This window comes from Lates calcarifer, linkage group LG7_1 (assembly GCF_001640805.2).
Source record: "Lates calcarifer isolate ASB-BC8 linkage group LG7_1, TLL_Latcal_v3, whole genome shotgun sequence".
NCBI lineage: Eukaryota > Metazoa > Chordata > Actinopteri > Centropomidae > Lates > Lates calcarifer.
Window position 1 is genome coordinate 2,082,645 of NC_066839.1, and position 8,155 is coordinate 2,090,799.

The window sequence follows — 8,155 nt, forward strand, 5'->3', positions numbered from 1 at the left end:
TTATCGTTTCAAAAACAACCGCATAACTGCAGCTTTTAGATTTGAAAAATACAAACACAAGTTAAAGCTGGTGTCAGAATCACTACAGGCCATTTTAATTAACAAACAAGTCATGTAGTCAAACAGTAACTGAGCTGAAATCAAAATGCAGAGAGAGTACAATGGATTCTGCTGTACTGAAGATTTGACCTCAGAGTCTGTGATGTTACAGCCTTGGGCTGAATTCATCTGGTCTTTTTTTATTGTCAGTATTTATTCAGTCATTAGTTGATAGACACACAATTAATAATAATTTCATTTTTTCCCAAATATTTGTTGTTGTTGGTTCTTCAGGAGGTGATGACAGTCAACTGTTCATTTTCTGAAACAGCCTCTAATGTTTGGAAAATGCTCTGGTTCAGCTGTAATGTTTAATATTTCTCTGTGTTTTCACGGATAAACTGTTGATGAGGAATAGGTAGTAGTGTATTGATCATTTTCCTTTGTATGTTTCTCTTTGATTTCCTCCAGGTGTCACCACTTTGTCCACGATCGCAGAGAGTCTTCATAAAATGAAGAATTTCTTTGAGACCAGAACACAGGCCTCCAAGTAATTCACAAACTGCTTTACATCAACTGTCCAACACAAAGCACTGACATTAAATTGTTTATGTTCAGTATTTGATCTTCAGTCTGAATAGTTCATCATTTGTCAAGAAAATAGACATAAAAATAGACATACATAAGGCATGAAAAACATCAAAAAATGTCATAATATAGTAAGATATGAAAAATGGTCAAAAAATGTCATAGTATAGTAAGATATGAAAAATGGTCAAAAAATGTCATAGTATAGTAAGATATGAAAAATGGTCAAAAAATGTCATAGTATAGTAAGGTGTCAAAAACCATCAAAAAATGTCATAGTATAGTAAGATATGAAAAATGGTCAAAAAATGTCATAGTATAGTAAGATGTCAAAAACCATCAAAAAATTTCATAGTATAGTAAGACATGAAAAATGGTCAAAAAATGTTATAGTATAGTAAGATGTCAAAAACCATCAAAAAATTTCATAGTATAGTAAGATGTCAAAAACCATCAAAAAATTTCATAGTATAGTAAGACATGAAAAATGGTCAAAAAATGTCATAGTATAGTAAGATATGAAAAATGGTCAAAAATGTCATAGTATAGTAAGATATGAAAAATGGTCAAAAAATTTCATAGTATAGTAAGATATGAAAAATGGTCAAAAATGTCATAGTATAGTAAGATATGAAAAATGGTCAAAAAATGTCATAGTATAGTAAGACATGAAAAATGGCCAAAAAATGTCATAGTATAGTAAGGTGTCAAAAACCATCAAAAAATGTCATAGTATAGTAAGACATGAAAAATGGTCAAAAAATGTCATAGTATAGTAAGACATGAAAAATGGTCAAAAAATGTCATAGTATAGTAAGGTGTCAAAAACCATCAAAAAATGTCATAGTATAGTAAGATATGAAAAATGGTCAAAAAATGTCATAGTATAGTAAGATGTCAAAAACCATCAAAAAATGTCATAGTATAGTAAGATATGAAAAATGGTCAAAAAATGCCATAGTATAGTAAGACATGAAAAATGGTCAAAAATGTCATAGTATAGTAAGATGTCAAAAACCATCAAAAAATGTCATAGTATAGTAAGATGTCAAAAACCATCAAAAATGTCATAGTATAGTAAGATGTCAAAAATGGTCAAAAAATGTCATAGTATAGTAAGATGTCAAAAACCATCAAAAATGTCATAGTATAGTAAGATGTCAAAAATGGTCAAAAAATGTCATAGTATAGTAAGATGTCAAAAACCATCAAAAAATTTCATAGTATAGTAAGACATGAAAAATGGTCAAAAAATGTCATAGTATAGTAAGACGTCAAAAACCATCAAAAAATTTCATAGTATAGTAAGGTGTCAAAAACCATCAAAAAATGTCATAGTATAGTAAGACATGAAAAATGGTCAAAAAATGTCATAGTATAGTAAGACATGAAAAATGGTCAAAAAATGTCATAGTGTAGTAAGATGTCAAAAATGGTCAAAAAATGTCATAGTATAGTAAGATGTCAAAAACCATCAAAAAATGTCATAGTGTAGTAAGATGTCAAAAACCATCAAAAAATGTCATAGTATAGTAAGACATGAAAAATGGTCAAAAAATGTCATAGTATAGTAAGATGTCAAAAATGGTCAAAAAATGTCATAGTATAGTAAGATGTCAAAAACCATCAAAAAATTTCATAGTATAGTAAGATATGAAAAATGGTCAAAAAATGTCATAGTATAGTAAGGTGTCAAAAACCATCAAAAAATGTCATAGTATAGTAAGACATGAAAAATGGTCAAAAAATGTCATAGTATAGTAAGATGTCAAAAACCATCAAAAAATGTCATAGTATAGTAAGGTGTCAAAAACCATCAAAAAATGTCATAGTATAGTAAGGTGTCAAAAACCATCAAAAAATGTCATAGTAATGAGTCAGAAAACATCAAAAATTGTTATAGGTTGAAAAATGTAAGTAATATAAGGTAACTAAAATGTCACAGTGTAAACAAGCATCAAAGATGTCAGTATAGCGTTTGGCCTCAGCCCATTCAAAATCGAGGAAGAAACTAATTGGAATTGGCTCCCTTTGTTCCACAGACGTCTCAGCTGTTCTTCGCATCCTGCAGAGTAACTAACTTTGCAAGAGAACAAAGGAACTGATCTCCTCAACAACACTGAAGCCACTCAGCCAGAACAACAGTTGAATGGACCAGGACAGCAGCAACAGGACTTGACAAAGCAGCGCACCAAAAGGCATTTTGTTTTTCCCATGGACTAACACACCTGGACTTACTTTACCTTACCTTGTATATCACAATCTGTCAAAGCATAGGACGCAACTTTGCCAGTGTGTTGTTGTGTATGTTTACAGTCAGGTTACTGATTCATGTTAGCGTGTTCATACACTCAAACACTCCCTTGTTAATCTCCCCCACACATGATGAAGTCGGTCCTGGAGGCCATCTACTGATTCGGCCATCTTGTGGTTTAACACAAAGGAACAATCTTAGAGCAGCCATCTTACCTTTGTTTTCCACAAACACATACACACATTCACACACACACCTCTACACAGTGTTTGTAGGTTTGGTTAGATTTTGTGTTTGGTTTTTCGTTTTGGTATTTGTATATATATGTGTAATATACACATAGATTTGTATTTGTTCAAATAAATTCTTGTGATCACTGAATATTTTGCTGGTCTGTTAAATATTGTATGAAAGTGAATATTGCTAACCTCTCTGCTGCAGAACTCAAAATCCTTCAACTATTACTAACTATTGATAGTAATTATGATCATAATTATTAAATTAATTATTAACCAAAGTTACAAACTGATAGTTACTAAACTTTATGAGAATGATGTAATGAATTGGCTATAGGGCTAGAGTTACAGCTTTCAGCCAGAGGTTAGGGTTAGGGTTACGGTTTTTAACCAGAGGTTAGGGTTACGTTTTTTAACCAGAGATTAGGGTTAGGGTTACGGTTTTTAACCAGAGGTTAGGGTTAGGGTTACGGTTTTTAACCAGAGGTTAGGGTTATGGTTTTTAACCAGAGGTTAGGGTTACGGTTTTTAACCAGAGGTTAGGGTTACGTTTTTTAACCAGAGATTAGGGTTAGGGTTACGGTTTTTAACCAGAGGTTACGGTTACATTTTTTAACCAGAGGTTAGGGTTAGGGTTACGGTTTTTAACCAGAGATTAGGGTTAGGGTTAGGGTTACATTTTTTAACCAGAGGTTAGGGTTAGGGTTACGGTTTTTAACCAGAGGTTAGGGTTAGGGTTACGGTTTTTAACCAGAAGTTAGGGTTAGGGTTAGGGTTACATTTTTTAACCAGAGGTTAGGGTTAGGGTTACGTTTTTAACCAGAGATTAGGGTTAGGGTTATGGTTTTTAACCAGAGGTTAGGGTTAGGGTTACGGTTTTTAACCAGAGATTAGGGTTAGGGTTAGGGTTACATTTTTTAACCAGAGGTTAGGGTTAGGGTTACGGTTTTCAACCAGAGGTTAGGGTTACGGTTTTTAACCAGAGGTTAGGGTTAGGGTTAGGGTTACATTTTTTAACCAGAGGTTAGGGTTAGGGTTACGGTTTTTAACCAGAAGTTAGGGTTAGGGTTACATTTTTTAACCAGAGGTTAGGGTTAGGGTTACGTTCTTTAACCAGAAGTTAGGGTTAGGGTTATGGTTTTTAACCAGAGGTTAGGGTTAGGGTTAGGGTTTTTAACCAGAGGTTAGGGTTAGGGTTAGGGTTACGTTTTTTAACCAGAGGTTAGGATTAGGGTTACATTTTTTAACCAGAGATTAGGGTTAGGGTTACGGTTTTTAACCAGAGGTTAGGGTTACGTTTTTTAACCAGAGATTAGGGTTAGGGTTACGGCTTTTAACCAGAGGTTAGGGTTAGGGTTAGGGTTTTTAACCAGAGATTAGGGTTAGGGTTAGGGTTACATTTTTTAACCACAGGTTAGGGTTAAGTTTTTTAACCAGAGGTTAGGGTTAGGGTTACGTTTTTTAACCAGAGGTTAGGGTTACGGTATTTAACTAGAGATTAGGGTTAGGGTTAGGGTTACGTTTTTTAACCAGAGGTTAGGGTTAGGGTTACGTTTTTTAACCAGAGGTTAGGGTTACGGTATTTAACTAGAGGTTAGGGTTAGGGTTAGGGTTACGTTTTTTTAACCAGAGGTTAGGGTTAGGGTTATGGCTACCAGCCCCTTTTAGTTGGCATTTCTGCATAACAAAATCATTTGAGTGATAGTCATATGAAAACAGACTCAACTCAAGACTATAAAACTTTATTGATTCTGTTTTTGACAACATTTAACAAAGCACAGCAAAGATAATGACAGATGTTTGACCACTTGGAGATACATTGATATATTCTCTCTTTAATGTAGTGATGAACACATGAGGAGATATGCTTGTTAAAGGTCTCTGTGCTCATAGACGACATCGCTGACTGTAGGCAATGTCTCTCTTCATGCCGAACGTCTCTCCCATCATGGACCATGTCTCTGCGATCGTAACTCTTCAGGTGATGCAGTCTTGTCCTCCTCTTTCTGCGGAGACAGAACATGTTAATCACAGAAACTGTCCAAAGCTTCAAGTCTGGAAACTTTGTTACAAATATAATTAAAGACAGTTACATTTTCCCTCACATGACTCTATTGCATATAACTTCCTATTTTTCTTGCTTATAAAATTACAAATTAACTGTTACATTTGTGAGACACTACGTTTTCTGACATTGATCACACAGTATACTATGACATTTTTTGACCATTTTTCATGTCTTACTATACTATGACATTTTTTGACCATTTTTGACATCTTACTACACTATGACATTTTTTTACCATTTTTCATGCCTTACTATACTATGACATTTTTTGACCATTTTTCATATCTTACTATACTATGACATTTTTTGACCATTTTTCATGTCTTACTATACTATGACATTTTTTGATGGTTTTTGACATCTTACTATACTATGACATTTTTTGATGGTTTTTGACATCTTACTATACTATGACATTTTTTGACCATTTTTCATGTGTTACTATACTATGACATTTTTTGACCATTTTTGACATCTTACTATACTATGACATTTTTTGACTATTTTTCATGCCTTACTATACTATGACATTTTTTGACCATTTTTCATATCTTACTATACTATGACATTTTTTGACCACTGTTCATGTCTTACTATACTATGAAATTTTTTGACCATTTTTCATGTCTTACTATACTATGACATTTATTGATGGTTTTTGACATCTTACTATACTATGACATTTTTTGATGGTTTTTGACATCTTACTACACTATGACATTTTTTGACCATTTTTCATGCCTTACTATACTATGACATTTTTTGACCATTTTTGACATCTTACTATAATATGACATTTTTTGACCATTTTTCATATCTTACTATATTATGACATTTTTTGACCATTTTTCATGTCTTACTATACTATGACATTTTTTGACCATTTTTGACATCTTACTATACTATGACATTTTTTGATGGTTTTTGACATCTTACCATACTATGATATTTTTTGATGGTTTTTGACACCTTACTATACTATGACATTTTTTGACCATTTTTCATGTCTTACTATACTATGACATTTTTTGACCATTTTTCATGTCTTACTATACTATGACATTTTTTGATGGTTTTTGACATCTTACTATACTATGACATTTTTTGATGGTTTTTGACATCTTACTACACTATGACATTTTTTGACCATTTTTCATATCTTACTATACTATGACATTTTTTTGACCATTTTTCATGTCTTACTATACTATGACATTTTTTGACCATTTTTGACATCTTACTATACTATGACATTTTTTGACTATTTTTCATGCCTTACTATACTATGACATTTTTTGACCACTGTTCATGTCTTACTATACTATGAAATTTTTTGACCATTTTTCATGTGTTACTATACTATGACATTTTTTGATGGTTTTTGACATCTTACTACACTATGACATTTTTTGACCATTTTTCATATCTTACTATACTATGACATTTTTTGACTATTTTTCATGCCTTACTATACTATGACATTTTTTGACCATTTTTGACATCTTACTATAATATGACATTTTTTGACCATTTTTCATATCTTACTATATTATGACATTTTTTGACCATTTTTCATGTCTTACTATACTATGACATTTTTTGACCATTTTTGACATCTTACTATAATATGACATTTTTTGACCATTTTTCATGCCTTACTATACTATGACATTTTTTGACCATTTTTCATATCTTACTATACTATGACATTTTTTGACCATTTTTCATGTCTTACTATACTATGACATTTTTTGATGGTTTTTGACATCTTACTATACTATGACATTTTTTGACCATTTTTCATATCTTACTATACTATGACATTTTTTGACCATTTTTGACATCTTACTATACTATGACATTTTTTGACCATTTTTCATGCCTTACTATATTATGACATTTTTGGACCATTTTTCATGTCTTACTATACTATGACATTTTTTGACCATTTTTCATGTCTTACTATACTATGACATTTTTTGATGGTTTTTGACATCTTACTATACTATGACATTTTTTGATGGTTTTTTGACATCTTACTATACTATGAAATTTTTTGACCATTTTTGACATCTTACTATACTATGACATTTTTGATGGTTTTTGACATCTTATTATACTATGACATTTTTTAATGGTTTTTGACATCTTACTATACTATGACATTTTTTGATGGTTTTTGACATCTTACTATACTATGATATTTTTTGATGGTTTTTGACACCTTACTATACTATGACATTTTTTGATGGTTTTTGACATCTTACTATACTATGAATATTTTTTGATGGTTTTTGACACCTTACTATACTATGACATTTTTTGACCGTTTTTTCATGTCTTACTATACTATGACATTTTTTGACCATTTTTCATGTATTACTATACTATGACATTTTTTGACCATTTTTCATGTATTACTATATTATGACATTTTTTGACATTTTTCATGCCTTACTATACTATGACATTTTTTGAGCATTTTTCATGTCTTACTATACTATGACATTTTTTTAATGGTTTTTTGACATCTTACTATACTATGACATTTTTTGACCACTTTTCATGTCTTACTATACTATGACATTTTTTGACCATTTTTCATGTCTTACTATACTATGACATTTTTTGATGGTTTTTGACATCTTACTATAATGACATTTTTTGACCACTTTTCATGTCTATGACATTTTTTGACCATTTTTCATATCTTACTATACTATGACATTTTTTGATGGTTTTTTGACATCTTACTATACTATGACATTTTTTGGCCATTTTTCATGTGTTACTATACTATGACATTTTTTGACCCATTTTTCAATATCTTTCTACACTATGACATTTTTTCATGGTTTTCTGACTCCTTGCTATAGTATAACATTTTTTGACCATTTTTATACCTTAAAATACTATTACAAGTTTTGACATCTTACTACACTTATTTTTTGACATTTTTTGACCATTTTT